Genomic DNA, 22,237 nt, shown 5'->3' with positions numbered 1-22,237 from the left:
CAGTTGGTGCTCCAGCATGCACAACAATGGGATAGCTTTTCCCAAATTACAGTCCTCCTTGCTGATTGCACGCGTGAAGACCTCAAAAGGACGAAGCATGTCTGTCAGGCTTTTAACTAGGTCCCATTGCGCCGCATCCATCCTCAGGTCCTTCCGAGCTGTACCCTGTTTTAAGAATTAGTGATCGAGTACCGTATACTGCTCATACAGACGCTCAAGCATGTAGAAGGTTGAGTTCCAACGTGTTGGCACCTCCTGGATGAGTGCTTTCACTGGCATTCGACGTTCATGTAGCAGGCTCCTCAGATGCTTCCGGGCATTAAAAGAATGGCTGAAATGGTTGCACATTTTTCGGCAGGTGGCCACTACCTCGCACGCTGGACTGTCTTCATCACTCAAGAATTTTTTAACAACCAGGTTTATACAGTGCGTCAAACACAGCACTCTGAAATAGTCACCCAGCTCCATGGCCTTAACTACATTGGCGCCATTATCCATGGAAACATAACCAATCTGGCGTTTTCTTAGGGACAGCCAGTGAAAGACCTTTGTGTTAAACTCATCCAAAATGTTTTGTGCTGTGTGACGTTTCTCCAAGCTAAACATGGCTAGTGTTGCATGTTTCCGAGCAGCTTTAAAAACTTGGTCCGGGTCAACACCTGCGTTTAGCTTTGCTTTAACCCCTGAAAAAGAGACCCAGTGCGCAGTGATGCACATGTAATCAGCGCCTGCGCCACTGGTCCACATGTCTGTTGTCAGATGTATAGTGTGAACAGCACTCTTCTGCAAAGCTGCCCCAATCACCTCCAGCACATCTTCATGTAGTGCTGGAACCGCAACTCTGGCAAAATAGAACCGGCTAGGAACCTTCCATTTAGGGCAGAGCGCTGCCACTAATTCTAGAAAACCAACCCCTTCTACAAAAGAAAAAGGGAGAAGGTCCAGAGCTAGCATTTTAGCCAGCTTAGTGTTATACAGACGCGTCAGTGGGTGGTTGCGTTCATATGGCGCTTCTGTAAACAACATGTTTCTAATGTTACCCTGGACCAAGCATTTACGGGATGATGATGATGACTTCTTCGACCCAGTTACGCTCGCTGATGAACTTTTGCGCATTGGTGTCTCACTCTCTCCTACACTCTTAGTGTGGCTCACATGGGGTGTGCTGCTGACAGGGGTACTGGGTGTAAGTGAAGTGTTTGACACGTCTTCTTCCTCCTCGTCATCATCAGATGAAACATCAACGTTTTCTTGACGTGCAATTCGGGCTTCCTTGATCGCCTTTAGGTGCGCAAACCATTGGACAGAGTGCTGTCTCTTAAGATGATCTCTCTGGCCTCCGGTACCATAGTTGGTACCAAACTTACCAAACTTACCACGACTAACTGCAAGCTTACAAATGCTACAAATGGCGAAGTTTTCCCTTTTTGGGCAAACACTAAAGAAGTCCCAAGCTGGGGACTTGAATTGTCTGTGGGGGCCGGAGGAGGCGGCGATACTGGTGGTGGTGATCATGCTGCTAATGCCAGATGAAGTGGAGGATGTGGATTGCCGAACTTTAGTACGTTGTGCACTTTCACCACCACTAATTGAGGTCGAGGTGGATGGAGGTCCCTTCTGGCGAGGAAGAAATGTGGAAGCGGTACGTGTTGGTGTACTAGTTAACTCCAATGATTGTTGTGTTTCCATTGCCTCCTCGTCGACATCATCATCACGCTCAGCAGCTTCTCGGGCTAGGGTCAAAATGTCTGTTTGCTGCATGCCCGCTGGGGCTGCAGTGACCTTTATGATGACTGGGTCGTTGTCGTGAGAGCCTTCATCAGCAGCAGTATCCGCCACTTCTTGTTGAGCCTCATCACACTCCATAACTATGAAACTTTGGATGACCTTCCTTTTACGCTTAAGTACCTTTGTCAGATCATGGTGTGCCTCACTCTCAGACGGCAGTGGTGCTGGTTCCCAATTGTGATCTGTATTATCAGAAGGAGGTGTGCTTGAAGAAGATGTAGACACCAGCCTTGATCTCTTCCTTGCTAGGGGTGTGGAAGACAATGAATGATCATCAGGAGAAGTGGCTTCCTCAAATGATACCTCGCCTTGATTGCCGATTTCCTGATGTGCCCCTACTTCGGGAGGAACAACTATTGTGGGCACTTGTGACTCTCCATGCACCTCTGCTTGCGCATCTCCTTGCGCTGCCTCTCCTTCCACTTGTACTTGGGCTTGTACTTGCACATGTGGTTGTTGTTGCGGCTGTGGTTGTTCAACACTCGTCAGATGAGTTACAACAACCTGTGTTGATTGAGGGACATTGCTGCTACTTTCTTGCCATGAGCCAACATCACTGGTCGATGGTGAACAAGTACACTGGCTGCCTCTGCAGCACTCAAGGGCTTGGACTTAAGTTGGCGAACTTGGCGTGGTGGTGGTGGTGGCACTGAGCCCAATGGAGCGGGGGTGCTGCTCCCAGCTTGGTCCCCAGCAGATCCCGCTGATGCTGCAGGCGTACTTTTTTTTTTACTCCCAAAAAATGTGGCGGGCGGCACACCAGTCTCCTTGGTAACTTGCTTCTTCTGCTCCTTACTGGCAACTTTCTTGCTAGAGGAGCTACGGGGAACTTTTTTTGAGGCCATCTTCTTCAGAGCAGGTCAGAACAGCAGGCCGCAGTTGCACGAGTTGCAGAGTTGTCTGTGGCCAGACGTGACGTCGCGTGACGTTATGCTGCACACACACACCGCTGCAGGACTTCTTCCTGGCACTGGTGGTTCTCTTGAGTCTTGTGCACCTAAAAGCAATGGAAGACAGAGGAACATCAGTTCAGTTATAAACCCCAAAAAAACGAAAATCACAGAAAAATCAGCACAATCCCAAGCCATCCAGGCCCTCCATGATGTTTAAATTCAAGACACCCCACAGAAAGACTAGGCCCATGCATCACTCACTACCCCTGGACATAAAGGTTGAAAGCTAGGCAAAATGGTTGCAGACCTAAGAACACTGCCTGCATTCAAAATGGCCCCCTGCCTCCCAGCACATGGCCAGGGCCTGCCTGTAGCAGCACTCAAAATGGCCCCCACCCACATGGCCTGTCCCCATGAACACCCCAAAAAATCGAAAAACACAGAAAAATCAGCACAATCCCATGCCATCCATGCCCTCCATGATGTTTAAATTCAAGACATCCCACAGAAAGACTAGGCCCATGCACCACTCACTACCCCTGGTGAAAAGGCCACAACAACAGCCCAAAAAAACGAAAATCACAGAAAAATCAGCACAATCCCAAGCCATCCAGGCCCTCCATGATGTTTAAATTCAAGACACCCCACAGAAACACTAGGCCCATGCAACACTCACTACCCCTGGGCATAAAGGTTGAAAGCTAAGCTAGGCAAAATGGTTGCAGACCTAAGAACACTGCCTGCATTCAAAATGGCCCCCTGCCTCCGAGCACATGGCCAGGGCCTGCCTGTAGCAGCACTCAAAATGGCCCTCACCCACATGGCCTGTCCCCATGAACACCCCAAAAAATCGAAAAGCACAGAAAAATCAGCACAATCCTATGCCATCCATGCCCTCCATGATGTTTAAATTCAAGACACCCCACAGAAAGACTAGGGTCATGCACCACTCACTACCCCTGGTGAAAAGGCCACAACAACAGCCCAAAAAACGAAAATCACAGAAAAATCAGCACAATCCCAAGCCATCCAGTCCCTCCATGATGTTTAAATTCAAGACACCCCACAGAAAGACTAGGCCCATGCATCACTCACTACCCCTGGGCATAAAGGTTGGAAGCTAGGCAAAATGGTTGCAGACCTAAGAACACTGCCTGGTTTCAAAATGGCCCCCTGCCTCCCAGCACATGGCCAGGGCCTGCCTGTAGCAGCACTCAAAATGGCCCCCACCCACATGGCCTGTCCCCATGAACACCCCAAAAAATCGAAAAACACAGAAAAATCAGCACAATCCCATGCCATCCATGCCCTCCATGATGTTTACATTCAAGACACCCCACAGAAAGACTAGGCCCATGCACCACTCACTACTCCTGGTGAAAAGGCCACAACAACAGCCCAAAAAAACGAAAATCACAGAAAAATCAGCACAATCCCACGCCATCCAGGCCCTCCATGATGTTTAAATTCAAGACACCCCACAGAAAGACTAGGTCCATGCATCACTCACTACCCCTGCGCATAAAGGTTGAAAGCTAGGCAAAATGGTTGCAGACCTAAGAACACTGCCTGCATTCAAAATGGCCCCCTACCCCCCAGCACATGGCCAGGGAATGCCTGTAGCAGCACTCAAAATGGCCCCCACCCACATGGCCTGTCCCCATGAACACCCCAAAAAATCGAAAAACACAGAAAAATCAGCACAATCCCATGCCATCGATTCCCTCCAAGATGTTTAAATTCAAGACACCCCACAGAAAGACTAGGCTCATGCACCACTCACTACCCCTGGTGAAAAGGCCACAAGAACAGCCCAAAAAAAACGAAAATCACAGAATAATCAGCACAATCCCAAGCCATACAGGCCCTCCATGATGTTTAAATTCAAGACACCCCACAGAAAGACTATGCCCATGCATCACTCACTACCCCTGAGCATAAAGGTTGAAAGCTAGGCAAAATGATTGCAGACCTAAGAACACTGCCTGCATTCAAAATGGCCCCCTACCTTCCAGCACATGGCCAGGGCCTGCCTGTAGTAGCACTCAAAATGGCCCCCACCCACATGGCCTGTCCCCATGAACATCCCAAAAAATCGAAAAACACAGAAAAATCAGCACAATCCCATGCCATCCATGTCCTCCATGATGTTTAAATTCAAGACACCCCACAGAAAGACTAGGCTCATGCACCACTCACCACCCCTGGTGAAAAGGCCACAACAACAGCCCAAAAAAACGAAAATCACAGAAAAATCAGCACAATCCCAAGCCATCCAGGCCCTCCATGATGTTTAAATTCAAGACACCCCACAGAAAGACTAGGCCCATGCATCACTCACTACCCCTGGGCATAAAGGTTGAAAGCTAGGCAAAATGGTTGCAGACCTAAGAACACTGCCTGCATTCAAAATGCCCCCCCTGCCTCCCAGCACATGGCCAGGGCCTGCCTGTAGCAGCACTCAAAATGGCCCCCACCCACATGGCCTGTCCCCATGAACACCCCCAAAAATCGAAAAACACAGAAAAATCAGCACAATCCCATGCCATCCATGCCCTCCATGATGTATAAATTCAAGACACCCCACAGAAAGACTAGGCTCATGCACCACTCACTACCCCTGGTGAAAAGGCCACAACAACAGCCCAAAAAAACGAAAATCACAGAAAAATTAGCACAATCCCAAGCCATCCAGGCCCTCATGAGTTTAAATTCAAGACACCCCACAGAAAGACTCAGTCCACCCACCACTGAGTACCCCTGGGCAAAAGGCCCTAAAACAGCCCAAAAATCGAAAATTCCAAAATCTTAGTTGCAGCAACTGTAATGCCCCAAACAAACTTACTTGTGAAATTTCTAATCCAAAAGTGATCCAAAGAAAGTCAAAAAGGCCTCAAATCCAAATATCCAGCAGCATCCACAAAAAGTAATCCTTCCAGGTGAAGAATCCGAATGAAAGTGACCAGCACATGAAGAAAGCACTGGGAGGAGCTTGCTGGACAGGAACAGGAAGTTGGAGACTGTGGGGCACTTCCTCCCCCCCCCCACCCAAAATGTCAACCTGAGAAGTTATTCTGATAAAAATCATCATTTCCAGAAGGTTTATGCTGCTTGCTGGTGGATTTCTTGTGCAGAATTGCAAATTTTGTATTGTCGCGAGTGCGAGATTGTTGCTGCCCGCCGCATCTACAAGTTCGCAATTGCGAACTCCCGCGATACGTGATCACGGCGTACTCGCGTTGACAAACTCTCGCTGTGCAAGGTGGCAAGCTGCGATGACGTAATCGCGCTCGCCCAAACTCCCGCGGGATCCCGCAGCAAGATCCAAAATGGCGCAGCACTCGCAAAATATCGAGAAAAACAACTCGGGAAACGCTGAATGACGGTAAGTGAATGCCGCACGCCGCAAAATTGTATCACCACGAAAAAAAATCTGCTGCGTGCGAATTTGCGGATTTTCGGTAAATTCGCAAGTGTTTGCGGATTGCGAATTTACCGAAAATCCGCAAAATCCGCGAGCGGAACGGATTTTCCGCCCATGCTTACTAATCAGTAGCTTAGCCGTAAAGGGGATATTGTTGAGCAGTATAAAGTGCTTAATTTGATCCTGTGATTTCTGGTGCTCAGCACCAGAACTTAATTGTCAACATTGGCACTTATGACAGTTTGCCACATGGTTGCTCCTTTTGTCTAATTTAAAGATCTGTGCAACAACAGTTGATTAATAATTCAGTGTAATTTAAAATAACTAATACCTGCCACCCAAGCAGTTCTTGTACCTTAGGGGGCCTGGAAAAGTGTAAAATGGAACACTTGTAGGTGTGCGATGATTAGTATTTGTGTAAGTACTCTCATTGGCAGCAGTAGTAGGGGCAATGGGTAGTGCATGCTGCAGTGGCCTCCTGGTGAGGACCCTGGCACTTATTTATTTACAAATTAAGCACTTGCATACTAGTGATCCCTTGGTTGATGGGATGTGTTGACACATTACCGAATAATTGAAGAAGTGTATTGCACATGGGTTCCAGTGGTGACACTTGTCCATTCCCCTTGCTTGCTTGTGGTGCTGCAAACATTTTCAGAGTGAGTGTGTTGCCATCAATGTGACATCACTGAAATCATAGGAATTGGGGAAAATCCAAGCATCACACTAGCAACAAGTGTCGCCAATGAGCCACGTCCATTCAACAGGAGAGTTGTAAGGGTGTGGTATGTAGCCCGTGGTACATGTTGGAGCACACTGTTGCACATATGTCATTAAAACATGACATGGTAGTGTATACAGACAGCCCATTTTCTATTGAAGTGGCCACTCAACTTGCACAGGCATGCAGGTTTACTGATTAAACAATGTAGCATGCAAAAAATAATGTGTTACATGAATATTTATCATTTGCACATAAACAATTAAAGTGCCTTGCTTTGTTTTGATTGTAGTGAAATGTTTGACATACTTCAGAACTACAAAAAAGTGCCTTATTTGAGGTTTCCTCTATGCTGACATATTATAATAACATGTACAGTTTGTTTACACTTATTAAATTTTTTTTGTTTTTTCGGAAAAAACTGTTACCCTAGAGCCTTTCCTTTTACTCTCCCTGTATCCCATCAAGAGTATCACACAGTTCACTTTATAAAACCCTCTAACTTTGCAGTCGGAGAAAAAAAGTAAAAACTGTGTTAAAAGAATAAGCAGCACCTTGAACACTGTCTTTGAACGCACAGCAAATGTGACAAAATAAAATAAATTAAAAACTTCAAGCCATTTATATTTCTCATTCACCTTCTGTAAGCCATCATGGTTATTTTGGGGGCCCATACAGCTGCTTCCAGCACCTATGTGCCTTGCACTATGACACACCTACATTCAATGTGTGCAAATAATGATCACGATCTTTCACAGATAAGAGAGATGGGGCGGGGAAGTCGACATACGACGGGATAGATTAAATTATTTTTTTTTCAAAACTTACCTTGCGCTTGCCGCATCGCCGACTCACCAACTCGGTCTTATGATGCAGGAGGCCCCTAACTCCTTCGGACGTCTGTGCTTGGGTCAGGACTTTTGGTCATTAGAGTGGCCGTTGCTTTTGGTCGAGCTGGACTCTGAACCATGCTATTTCATGAAATCTTTACCAACTGTAGTAAATCAAACTGCATTTCCAAGGTCTTTGCTGGGACTTAATTTGGAGAAAATAAATAATTAATATAATAAGTGCCATGGCCTAATTCATTTCATCCTCAACTCAACGCTCTCTATGACCAAGCAAGTCAACGCCGCCTCATCCTCCTGCTTCAACACCCTCCATATGCTCCGCCAGATCTACAGATGGATCCCCACGGACACAAGAAAAACGGTCACCCAGGCCCTCGTCAACAGCAGGATGGACTACGGAAAGGCGCTCCATGCGAGTGCCCCGGCCAAACTACTGAAACGCTACAACGCATACAGAACGCCTCCGCCCTCCTGATCCTTGACATCCCGCGACACAGCCACATCACATCACACACCACCTGAGAGACCTGCACTGGCTGCCCGTCAACAAGAGGATCACCTTCAAGCTCCTCAGGCACACACACAGGGCACTCCACGACACCGGACCTGCATACCTCAACAGACGACTCTCCTTCTACACCTCTAACCGCCAGCTCCGCTCAGCCGACTGCGCCCTCGTCACCATCCCCCGCATACAAAGAGCAACCTCCGGCGGCAGATCATTCTCCTAACTCGCAGCCAAAACCTGGAACAACCTCCCCATCCTCCTACAGCAGACCCAAGATCTACTAACCTTCAGCAGGCTACTCAAGACTTGACTGTTCGAGCAATACCAGCACCCCCCACTCCCGCCTAGCGCCTTGAGACCCTCATGGGTGAGTAGTGTGCTTTACAAATTCCTTGATTAATTGATTGATTGGATCCCACTGTGTGCACAGTCGAGGCTGCTGAGTCTTGCTTCTATCTCATGCCTCTTTCTTCCATCCTGTTGCTTTATCTTACTTAGTTAAGTGCTTTTTCATCCCGGCTGTTTTCCTTTGGCGCTGTTTTGCCATCCCATCTTTCCCTTCATCCTCCTTCCTGCCTTTTCGACCTTTCCCTCTCTGTGCGATGATGAACAAAAAAAGTAAAATCAGTGCCGGTTAGCACCATCTCCCCTCCCGCTCCTGTCTTTACATATGTCTGATAGCTACCAACATACATGAGCAGTTGGGGGCCACACCAGATGGTGCAGCGGATATTGTTTTTGCTTTGTTGCAGGCTTTGTCAGGCACAGATCCTGATTACAATATTGGCTTTCAAGATACTACGTCACACATGTGACGGATAGCCTGTCTGCTGTATTACAAGTTTCATAGGATATAATGGAATTATACGGTGGATGGGACATCTGTCACGTTTGTGACAGAGTGATCCTGTCCAACAAGATCGTGACTAGGCCCACAGTCATTGCGCAAAATCCTTGTGCATACTTTGCTTTATGATTCATGAGAAAAGAAATAAGGTTTGACCAGACTTAGGACTTTGTTAGGGGTGGCAGGTGCTTGCTGGCGTTTAGGCCGGTTTTGTGATACTTAATTGTGGGCGGTTAGTTAGAGTGACCACTTCACTCCGGAACTTTGCAGGCACTAACTCCAATTTTGAACGATTCACCTATAAATGTTTGATTTCAGGTGTATTATTCTAATTAGTTCAATAGAAGCAAAACAAGACCACAACACCCAGAATGTATTAGGCTATCATACAAAAGTCCAGGACAGGAGACAGAGTCCATAATGTTGAGGAAGAACAAGGTCCCCCTACATTTAGCACACTTGTCTAGTTTCACTCAGACACACTTCGCAAAGAAACAGATGATGTATTCTGTTAGAAACAAAATTGCCTCGAAGACACACACAACGTGGCAATGCGGTCAGCAAAATCTCATTATGAGATCAATATCTGTAAATGAGGAGCTAACAGTGCTCCCACTAAATAATGCACCCAACAGTATCAGTACATTCTGCGCCCCACCGTATCGGTAAATACTGCACCCCACATTATCGGTAAATACTGCACCAAACAGTATCGGTAAATACTGCACCACACAGTATCGGTAAATACTGCACCCCACAGTAGCGGTAAATACTGCACCCCACAGTATCGGTAAATAATGCACCCCTCAGTATCAGTAAATACTGCTTCTCACAGTATCGGTAAATAATGCACCCCTCAGTATCAGTAAATACTGCACCCCACAGTACCGGTAAATACTACAATTTACATCGGTAAATCTTATATGGATAATAATACACATCTGTAATTTAGCATCAAGGTTAATAACATTTGGGTAACAACAAACATCTGTTATTCAACACCTAGGTGGATAACATCGGGGTAACAATACGCATCTGTAATTCAGTGCCAAGATGAACAACACTAATAGCTCAAACTTTAATAATGCAAGACCTATTGCAATTCGGATAATGCCTACAACATTCACCTACAAACTAACAATACACTTTTTTTTCTCCAAAATACTAATATTTCACAACTATAACCAATCACACTACATATCACCTTCATATTCTTACTAACATTTGCATACCTGTTACATTATACACATTTGCTACTAACTACTTTTTATTTCATATATTTCCTATTATCTGCATAACCTGCTTATCTTTCCGCATATCTGTACATTATAAATAGGTTGCTTTACTTATAAGAAGTATATTTATTATTGCAGATACAAAATACAAATAAATCACATACACATTTTTTTAAAGCCAACAGCTCTAACTTTAATAATGCGAGACCTATTGCATTGAAAATGCTTGTTTTTAGTAGATATGGTTTTGAGTAAAAAACCATGGGTGATGCATCCACTGTCCCATGGCGCTAAGTAATACGAATCAGTTCTGCTTTGTACTACTTTCAAGCAAAATACCAGAGCAAAATAAGTTTTGCACTGGAAAGTTAATTAGGAAAAAAAGATCATGTGTCGATTTTAGTCACTTTGTGATGCAAACATGGCACAAAATCTTGTATGAAGTGTAAATATGCCCCTCAGTGTTATATTGATAGCAGCACAGCAAGCTATGATGTATAGATAAGTGGCACATAAACATTGATAGTCAGCATGTTTTGAACTAAGTTTAAAATTAGTACTATGTCAGCATTTCTGCAGTGAGTGCACTGTATAAGAAAAGCCTGCATTTCAGAAGCGTTTTCTTTCTGTAAATCCAGTTTCTGCACTTTCACTACAGATTGTAACCACCTACTGATAATGCCCTCCTGACTATAGTATTAAATATATTTCCAAATGTTATGACTTTCTCGTTGGTAACCTTTGTTTTGTAGTGTCAACAAATTATCAATGTCTCATTTTTCCAAAATGCTTTTGCATATATTTGGTTTTACTTTAAATTAGGGGCTATGTAGTTCTGAGTTACTTTCTAAGAGTCCTCAGAGTTCATCCCCTGTTACAAAACGGTCTTCTCGAAAATGAAGTTGCCATGAAACAGTGAGGATGTTTTCCCAAGCAGTGCTTTTTAACACTTGTTTTTTATTTTTGTTTCACAGCAACACGTTGCTTTATGCCAGGGTCGTTGCCGAGCAACATCATACAAAGGTGCAAATGCTGGAATGCGCCAACCTCCTATATGTCCCAACAAACATATAACCACCTATTTCCTGATAGAAGGCGGTGACGGGATTATAGAACAGTTATAGTATTTCTAGATCAATGCAGCTCACGTGTTCTAATTTGTTTATAATCCAAAGACTTTTGCCAAGCTCACTTGGCTAAACCTCTGTAGCCAAATGCATCCTGCTAAGGTCAAGCTAACTAGGCAAATGACAAAACTCCTCTAGGAATGTTGCAGTGATACAGAAGACACTCCCAGAACCCTCCCCAGACAACCAATCACGTCACGTGTCTACAGTCTGAACTCTTTCAGGGATCCCTCGTTGAGATCCTGAAAGCATTCAAGTGAGTTCCTGCAGACACTCATCTGAGCTGCTGCATGTTCCCTCTGAGATGCTGAAGGGGGCCTCATTATTATGTGCTAGGGTGTTGCAAAGTATTTTAGTTGGCCTAAGTGATGAATTGTTTTTGGCCACTTCTAATGCCTGAGTTCTCGCTTTTGAATGTTGTATATGTTGCCACTTGTATGTTGTTCTTTTAATTCCTTACATTAAACGATCATGTCCAGTTGGACAGATAAATATAGACATCAATGTATTTCTATATGATTTTTTCTACACATTCTTTCCTTGTTAGGGACTGTTGTTCCTGTAAAATCCTCTACACCCAAGGTCCCTGACCACTTAAAAAATCAAATCAAATCAAAATGACTTTATTCGGTTTCATTTAAGAAAAAACATAAAAGTACATACAGATAAACTGGTTACATTTATGACAGTTAAAAAGGTTTTCTAAAAAGGACACCATGATTCCAGTAAAATGCTTAAAATACAAAATTAATATACATCAAAACGGAGTTGAAAGAGCATCGTGCTATTGTTATAGGTTACTCCTATGACGAATACAAAATTTAAAAAATTCAGCAATATTTAGTGCAAACCAGTCAAAATCCATAAGTTGAAGAACCATGAAGGCAGAGCGGCACTGGTGTAAACCTAAACCTTTTAAAATTGGAACTAGCCAACGCTTTCTCGGTTCTGTATAAAATTTAGTGTTGCACCGAGGGTTTGTTGGCTTCAGAGGCCAAACGTAAGTCCGCTAGATGACACAGGCACTGAGTGAGGGATTATGGTAATATTTTTCTAGGCCCAAATCGTACAGGAACTTCTTAACGTACCAGAGCCAACCAATCTTTACAGAGTTTTCAAGAGCAAAGCAGTCCTTCAAAAGACTTTGAGAGAGAAATAACTTCATTGATGACCAAAAGCGTGCCATAACAGGATTGGCTGCATCTTTATGATGTCAGTGATAAAAGGCAAGCCTACTTCTGAGTGGCAACCGAAGGTTGAAGTGCCTTGTGGAACAGCAAGGATAAACCTCAGGAAGGATAAACCTCAGGAAGCTATTCTCCACTTTCTGAAGAGCACCTGCCTGTACGTAGCCCCATACACCTGATCCGTAAATAGCAGTGCTGATGCATTTTGCCTGATATATGCGGATCATTTCAGCGGGAGGTCTTTTTCCTAGCCTCTGGGTAAAACTAACTAACGCCATAGTCGACCTTAAAAACAGCAGCTTTCTTGCTTCAATTGCATTTCTCTGTGAACCTTTATCATCTATTAGGATTCCAAGATAGAGGTAAGAAGTCGTGTTTTCCACCCAATCTATTTGATTTTTTCTACACATTGTTTCCTTGTTAGGGACTGTTGTTCTTGTAAAATACTCTACACCCAAGGTCCCTGACCACTTAAATTGGGTTCCCTTGTTTTTGTAAAATATGGAGGGTGCAGTAGGGGCACCGACGGCTATTATACAGTCAGTTCTCCATCCACTAAGGCCCATATTTATCATTATTTCACGCAAAGCAATACAGCAAGACACCTTGCTGCACTGCACTATGTGAAAAGGTGCGGGCAGGAATGCGCCCTAAATATCAAGATGTGGCGCATCGCTGTTCTCTGCCTGCGCTGGTATGCGCAAAGGACTGCCTAGCACCAGTGCAGGCACACTTGCACTATGGTACAAGGGTGCCTACGTTGAAGACAGACTTTTTTCATGCAGGAAGGGACACCTTCCTGCACAAAAACCATTCTCTGAGGCTTTTTTGCAACAAACATGGAAATCGGGGAAAAAACAAGGAGAAATAAAGATGCTTCTCCTCGTTACTTCTCCCCTGCGAAGGGGTAGCATTCTGACACATTCCTCTGTTACACTCTTGATATATCTGGGAATACTTCGAAATTCATGGTGTATGAGAGTACCCATGGAATGCCTCCCAGGGGCAGAGTACAACACAGCAGTGGCTTGCTCTGCTTTGTGTTATGCAGGGCCACGCATAGTGACTGTGCTTGGCGTGGGAAATATCATTTAGTTATGCAACACCCCTCCGTTACCATGCATTTCACAAGGACGACACAAAACTTTGATAAATATGCCCATAAATGCCCAGTAGCATGTCACCACGATACTGCAGCATGAATCTCAGTTCGGTGTGTCAAGCGGCAACCTCTTTTCCACCCTACTGGCCTAGGGGCGGTAGCCAGGAGCATATGTTTTAGGGAGCATACCCCATCAAGTATAGAAAAGTGTATGAAAAGAGGAGGCTCAGGATGAATGTGGTAGCTTTGTTACAAAAGGTCTGTGCTAAAGGTGATATTTTAAACCAGACATTTGTTATGCTTTTTCCCCCGAGTTGAGTGTGGGTGACAAATGATGCATTTTATGTTATGTTATGTTATATGTTATATGTTATATAAGAGTCTTATATAGCGCAACGGCTACTCCAAGGGAGTGTCCCGGCGCTTTGTGCTCCAGACCCAAAAGAAAACTGAAAAACATAACAGCAACGAAAAACAGAACCTGAGAATGAAAGCGCACTAACCAGAAAATAACCAAGTCTTTAGAGCCTTCCTGAAGGCAAGCAGATTAGGTGTGGCCCGAAGAGACAGCGGCAAAGAGTTCCATAGCTGGGGGGCCAAGAATCTAAAGGACCGGCCGCCCAGTCGGGCCCTCTTTATACGTGGAACCACAGCAAGTGCGAGTGACTCCGATCTTAAGGATCGTGTTTGCCGGTAAAAGTTCAGCCTCTTCTGAAGGTATTTTGCACCCGTGGCATGCAGGGCTTTATGGGTTAAAGTCATGGCTTTGAAAATTATCCTCTTCCGTATAGGAAGCCAGTGAAGGGATTGGAGCACGCTAGAGGCACTGGTACGGCGATGCAGGCCAAAAATCGCTTGTGCTGCAGCGTTCTGGGTCACCTGCATGCGCTGTAAGAGATATTCCGGCAGACCCAGATACAAAGCATTAGCATATGTTAATCATTGCATCATGGATCCCCATATTATAAATATACAGTGCATCCATGGTGTCGCACTGACATTTGGAGCATGCGCAAGGAATGGACGAATCTATGCCGATGTGTTAGCTTCTTGTAAATAAGGCCCTCAATTTTTAGCTCATTACACAGATCTTTCCCATATTGACCACAATTAGCAGTGTTTGTCAACCTGTTATATAAACCCCATATATCAAAGTCTATAACAAGGTTCTAAATAGGATAAAATGAAGATTCAGGAGAGTGAAGCAGTCCAAGGATTACACTGGATACACCAAACATTTAAACTCAAGATGCCAGAGAAGTGGTGGCTGGTGATCTTTCTAATTGGTGGGTGTAAATACTTTTTCCTCATATTGCACAGAGTGAAGTTGGTAAGCCTGCAAAAAGTCAGTGCGTGGGTTCTGGTGAGGGATTTTTTTCCTCCTGAGAGCGTTTTTAAAATATGAGCCAAATTGTGCATTTTACAGTACAGTTTTTACATAAATAGGCGACAAAATGCCTTAGGTTCAGATGGAGAACTCAATAAACATTCCAATTCCTGCATGGTACGGAATGCAAGTCTCAACCTTCCCCTAGCTGCTGGAGGTTTACCTGATCCAAATATCAGTAATAAAATGGTGGCAAAACTTTGCGATTTCTAGCCTATTCCAAATAATAAATGTCCAAAAGAATGCATGCAGTTTAGGATATATACATATATATATATATATATATATATAAAATGTGCAGGTCCTATTACTTGTAATGGCATCTTTCTTTTTTTTTGCATTTCATTTTCTTTAATTTCCCTTCCTATTGATGCTTTCTGAGCCTCATTTGAGTAGAGACATTTTGGGGGATATTTGCAAGGACTTAACGCCGCCTTGTAAATAAGGCACCCTTTCACAGTACACTTAGCGTGAAAGGGGCGGGCACTGGGTATTGCGGAGCCGAAACGAGGAGAAATTATTCATTTCTCCTTGTCTTTGTTGTTTCTATGTGTGCTGCATTGTGCAGCACACATAGAAGCAGAAACCGCCATGAATGATTTGTTATGTGCAGGAAGGTGTTCCTTCCTGCACATAACAATCATTCCCTCAACGCAGACACTGATGCACTGTGGTGCAAGGGGGCCTGAGTAAGCACAAGGCAGCTGAATTTAGCACCAGCGCTAGGGAAAATGCAGGGGTGCGCTGTATCATTGTAAATACGGCTATTCCCTGTGTTTTCTGAATGGTGGAGCACGGTGTTGGCAATTTTAGCTTAACGCCGCGCGCCGCCATTCTATTGTAAATATGCCCCTTTGTTTGTTCATGGAAAACTATAAAACTGTACATCCCTGAAGCACTTTAGAAATTTTAGAAAGAGTTTTTGTCCTTGTTATCTCTACACACATTTGGAAGCACATTAAAGGAGAACCTTTCAAAGTCATAGCTCCCTCACACTTCTCTATATTTTGCTTTCTGGTAATTACCATTTACATGATTTTATATCATTCATTTGAAGTTTGCAATTCTGCTATTATTCTAGGTTCCTGTCAACATTGTTTAGGGAAGAGGTTTTTATTAATTTACAACAGTTTCACCCCCAACGTAATGCAACCTGCAGTTTAGTCCGTCATACTAATTCCTGCAAAATAAAGGGGAACCTCCACTAGAATGGTAAAAGGGAAAGAAGGATTTATAATCTATTGAACAACTACAGAAGGGAAAGACATTTCTGGATCACTTCTCAAGGCTAAAGCACAAGGGGGTTGGTGATTTGATTACTTCAAGGAGGCTGTGCAGAGCCTGGAATCAATCAATCAATCAATCAATCAGTGACACTTATATAGCGCGCTAACTACCCGTAGGGTCTCAAGGCGCTGAGGGGGGGGGGGGGGGGGGTGCCGCTACTGCTCGAACAGCCAGGTCTTCAGCTTCTTCCTGAAGGCGAGGTGGTCTTGGGTCAGGCGCAGGTCGGGAGGGAGGGAGTTCCAGGTCTTGGCGGCCAGGTAGGAGAAGGACCTTCGGGCGTGGTTGGCTGATCGAAGGTGGCGATTGGGAGCGTAGAAGTTGATTCGGCTGTTGAGGTAGCTCGGACCGCTGGAGTCTCTTCTGGAGCTTGGCGGTGGTACCGGCGTAGAGGGCGTTGCCGTAGTCCAGCCGGCTGGTGACGAGGGCCTGGGTGACGGTCTTCCTGGTCTCGGAGGGGATCCACCAGAAGATCTTTCGTAGCATGCGTAGGATGTTGAAGCACGCCGAGGAGACGTTGTTGACTTGCCTGGTCATGGAGAGGGAGGAGTCCAGGATGAAGCCCAGGTTGCGTGCATGGTCTGTCGGTTTGGGTGCGGTGCCCAGGGCGGGAGGCCACCAGGAGTCGTCCCAGGCGGAGGGTGAAGAGCCCAGGATGAGGACCTCCGTCTTGTCAGAGTTCAGTTTCAGGCGGCTGGTCGTCATCCACTCGGCTACCTCTTTCATCCCTTCGTGCAGGTTGGCTCTGGCGGAGGCGGGGTCGTTGGTCAGGGAGAGGATCAGCTGGGTGTCGTCGGCGTAGGAGATTATGCTGAGGTTGTGTTTGCGTACGATGGCCGCGAGGGGGCTCATGTAGACGTTGAAGAGGGTGGGGCTCAGAGATGACCCTTGAGGGACGCCGCAGATGACTTCGGAGGCCTCTGACTTGTACGGTGGTAGGCGGACTCTCTGTGTTCTTCCGTCGAGGAAGGAGATGATCCATTCCAGCGCCTTGTCCTGGATTCCGACGTTGCTGAGGCGCTGTACTAGGGTGCGGTGGCAGACAGTGTCGAATGCCGCGGAGAGGTCTAGGAGGATGAGGGCCGCTGTTTCTCCATTGTCCATCAGGGCTCGGATGCCATCGGTGGCGGCGATGAGGGCGGTCTCGGTGCTGTGATTGGCTCGGAAGCCTGACTGTGAGGGGTCGAGGGATCCGTTCATCTCGAGGAAGGCGGCCATCTGCTTGTTGACGGTCTTCTCGATGACTTTGGCTGGAAACGGGAGGAGCGAGATGGGGTGGTAGTTCTTGAGTTCAGTGGGGTTCGCTGTTGGTTTCTTGAGGAGAGCGCTGAGTTCGGCGTGTTTCCAGCTCTCAGGGAAGGTGGCGGTGTCGAAGGAGGTGTTGATGATGTCCCGCAGGTGGGGTGCGATGACAGCGTCGGCCTTGTTGAAGACGTGGTGAGGGCAGGGGTCGGTCGGTGATCCGGAGTGGATGGAGTTCATTGTGCGTATGGTGTCTTCGGTGCTGATCGGGGTCCAGGCGTGGAGGGTGGTGGTGGGGGGTGGTTGTTCGGTCATGGTGTGCGTTGGTTGGTTGTTGAAGCTGTTGTGTATGTCCGCGATCTTGTTGTGGAAGTATGAAGCGAGGGAGTTGCAGAGGTCTTGCGATGGGGTGATGTCGTTGTTTCCTGCGCTGGGGTTGGAGAGCTCTTTCACGATGTTGAAGAGCTCCTTGCAGTTGTGTGCGTTGTTGTCCAACCGGTCCTTGAATGCTGTTTTCTTGGCGGTGCGGATCAGCTGGTGGTGCTTCCGGGTGGCAAGCTTGAGGGAGGTCCTGTTGTCTGGTGTAGGTTCCCTTCTCCAGACTTTCTCGAGGGCTCGGCAGTTCTTCTTGGAGCTCTTGAGTTCGTCGGTGAACCACGGGGCTTTCTTGCTGCCGGGTCTGCTGGGCGGGGTCCTCAGCGGGGCGAGCTCGTCCGCGCAGTTGCTGATCCACTTCGTGAGGTTGTCGGCGGCCTGGCTGGGGTTCGCTGAGCTGGCAGGAGGGTGCTGGCTCAGGGAGGTGGCGAGCTGGTCTGCTGTGATCTTGTTCCAGCTTCTGCGGGCGGCCTGTTGCTGGTGGCGGTGGGTCGTCGTTCTCTTGAAGGTGAAGTGGACGCAGCTGTGGTCCGTCCATAGAAGCTCTGTGGCGTGGCTGAAGTCGATGTCTGGGCTGGAGGAGAAGACTGCGTCCAGTGTGTGTCCGGCGAGGTGGGTGGGGGTGGACACCAGTTGCTTGAGTCCAAGATTGGCGAGGTTGTCGAGCAGAGTGCTGGTGTTGCGGTCGTTGTTGTTCTCCAGATGGAAGTTGAGGTCGCCTAGGAGGATGTAGTCAGCGGAGGGGAGGGCATGCGGGCTGACGAAGTCTCCAATGTCCTCGCTGAATTGTGTGCGTGGTCCCGGGGGTCGGTAGATCAGGGTGCCTCTGAGGGTGGTGTTCGGGCTGGTGTGGATCTGGAAATGCAGGTGTTCGGCGGTGTTCAGGGTGTTGTCGGTGCTGGTCGTGAGACGGATGGTGTTCCTGTGGATGATGGTGATGCCTCCTCCCATCTGGTTGGCGTTGCGGTCCCTCCAGACGATCTTGTAGCCCTCTGGGATAGCGATGGCGATGTCGGGAGCTGAAGAGGCGTTCATCCAGGTCTCCGTGAGGAAGGCGACGTCAGGGGCTGTGGCGTCTAGAAGGTTCCAGAGTTCGATGGCGTGTCTGTGGACGGAGCGGGTGTTGAGCAGGATGCACTTGAGGTGGGTGCTGCTGGCGTTCGACTTGGTGGGTGCTGGTGCGAGGCAGGTCCGGATGCAGGTGAACTTGCAGGCGTGGCAGCTGAAGGGTCCGTGGGTGCGCCGAGGAGTGGCTTGATGGCATTCTGGGAGTCGGCCGGTGTTGAGTGCGATGAGGGTGGCGGCGGAGTACGTCAGGCGGGTCGGCCGGGGTCTTCGTGGGCCAGGGGTCCTGGCGCTGGTCGCGATCCGGTCGCGGACGGGCGCAGACGGGCTTACCTTTGGCGCGCCTTCGGCGCACAATCGGCGCGCCCGCTGCGCGTGACCGCTGCGCGTTCGCACGGTCGCCATTTAAGGCGAAGTGCGCGGGTGGGCGGAGCAGCTGGGAGGCGGGAGCGGGGAGGGAACAGAAGAGAAAAGGGGCGGGGCCAATGGCGGTGGCGGGAAGCGAGAGCGGAGGGCGGCGATGTAGGCGGTCAATCAGGAAGGAAACTGGACACGGCACAGAGGAAACAATGAAATTAACAGGCACAAATTACGGGCAAAACAAAGAAAAACAGCTAAATACACGAACAGATGGCAAAAACAAACAAGCACAAATTACGGGCAAAACAAAGAAAAACAGCTAAATACACGAACAGACGGCAGAAACAAACAAGCACAAATTTAGGGCAAAACAACTGGAAAACCAGAGGGGAGCGACCACGGCGTCAGTGAGGCCGGCGGCGAGGCAGAAGGCAGGCAGAGGGAAGCACACGCAGCAGCTGGTGGCCGTGCGGCGCGGGGGTGTCCCACAAGATGATTTAAACAAACTATGAGCAAGGCTTTGAAACAATATCAATTCTATACATGACAATAGAAAGAAAAACAGAAGAACAGTGTTGATGACATTCTCATAGCTTTGAAATGTTTATCCAAAACTTGCAATTTTGGAAGCACAACCATTGAATTGATCATGGACCACTTGATTGTCAATATTAGCAACACGCGTGTTAAAGAACATCTTTGGGTCTTATGAGATCCCTCATTGGAAGATGTCATTAAATATGCCAAAGCAATCATGCAGTCTATTTCATGGTTCAACTGCTACCAAAGTGGCATCAATTCACAGTGGTCTCCTGCCCTCAAAAAAGAGTACAATATCTGTAAACGTCAGGGAGATTTTGCAAGAATTTGTTGTGAAGTTGGTAAAACAGAAAAGCTTAAAATAGCTTCATCAGATTCTGCAAGAGATGTTGAGTTGCACAAAGACCATAAAGGGATGGTAGTGATTTTGCAGGATTCAGATGACACTGATAAAGAAAGAACCATCATTCCACCAATGTGTACTCTTACAGTTTTATGAGTAAACCCGACATTGATGACAGATTCTGGCTCACAATTTACTATCATTCCAAAAGAAACTTTTGATTCTCGATGTGCCTCATTGTATAGTATGGTGTGGCCTGCCATTGTATATGGTTTGCCTGTCAATGTACAGTATGCCATGGAATTGTCTGTCCCACTGAAATGTTGTGATTGTGCGGCTGCAGTGATTTTCGTATAATTATAGATTTGCCACACATGCCTCATAATCCACCAGCTGCCGCATATTCTGCTGATTTAACCAAAAAAAATTTTGTTTGCAGCTCAAACGATTCAAAAGTTAGAAAAATTGCAGTGACACATGTTGCTGCACAGTAGAGGGCCTTTTGCTAAGCTGGACTGACCACCTTTCTGATGGATGCTTATTGCTATATTTGGGTATTAAACTGGTACTGATGTGGTGCAACCAATGCACAGATAATGTTGCCAAGTTTAAAAATGTTAAAAGTGTCCTGCATCATGCCGCATAATTTGCCTTTTCTCACCGCATAATTTGTTCAACTCTACCGCATAATTTATCCTTCTTCTGCTGCATAATACCAGAGGCCATAGGTATTGTATAGTATGGCTTATCATTGCATAGTATAGTATGGTATTGTTATTAGCCCCAATGTACCCAAATTTAGACCTTTTACCTACATTTGTCCTATGTTGCTCTACAGAACGGCTCTGTTGCTGACCTTTTGCCTAGTTATGTGCTGAATAAATGTCATATGGTTTTGTTAGAAAAGTAGCCTCATTTATTATGTATGAGGATTCTTAGTATCACAAAGCAGGGTTACTATCTTCTGTATAATTCACTGCTATCATCATCCTTGGACAACAGCCCCACAGTACCATTACACATCTAAGTAGACCCCCTGAGGGTACCTTTTGGTTATATAAGCACCACATATTTGCTGGGCAAACCAGAGGATAAGCTTCCATGCTGACATGAGACGCTGGAGTGCCTACATGCAGAAACTCCAGCATGGAGTCACCCATGTCCAGCCCAAGACCAAGACAGGGTACTTCGTTCTTTCCCATCAGGTAATGGGGTTAGCTCTTTCCTAGGGGGATTCTTGGCTTCACAACTACATACATGCTAGGTACACTTAGGTACACTAAGCTAGGGCTTGCATCTTAGGAGTACGCTTGATTATTGCTGTGTATCTATATGCCTGCATATGTTCACTGTTTTAGCACCATGGTAGAATTCTACCTTTTATTTACTATGTCGGTGCTTACAATCGTATATATCTGTTTCTGTCCAATGGTTGTCGCAGCATGTGTATTTTATACTAGAATGACGCTGGTTCAATAAATGCTTATTGAAAACGCCCCATCATTTATTCTGTTTATCTCTCTGAGAAGAATTAAGCACGCGTGACTGAACAAAAAGTACTGTAAGGTTTCCATGATCCCTGAAGGATCAAGGGATCTCATGTTTGATAGTTGCCTAAAACTATTCGCTGCTTGGTGAGGTTAGGGAGCTTATTGTTGCAGTGTAAGCTAGCTGGTGCACAGGCTAACATATCCTTTGGGCGTGTCGGGAATCAGTCTAAACACCAGTCTTTTAGTCACTGTATGTATGGTATGGTATGTATGCCAGGGAGTAAGATTCCACTCCGCTCGCAGACTTTGCGCAATTTGGGAACTCCACATTTTGCGGAGAACGCTGAGATAGTGATAAACCCTGCACTCCGAAATGTTGGCGTGCTTGTCACATCATTTCACATGCACGGGGAATTTGTGGAGACTTGATGGGTGCTCACGAGCGCCCACAAGATTTGCTAGACCCCT

This window comes from Lissotriton vulgaris, chromosome 4_1 (genome assembly GCF_964263255.1).
Source record: "Lissotriton vulgaris chromosome 4_1, aLisVul1.2, whole genome shotgun sequence".
Classification (NCBI taxonomy): Eukaryota; Metazoa; Chordata; class Amphibia; order Caudata; family Salamandridae; genus Lissotriton; species Lissotriton vulgaris.
The sequence above is the reverse complement of the archived record's forward strand: the minus strand, read 5'-3'. Positions refer to the sequence as shown.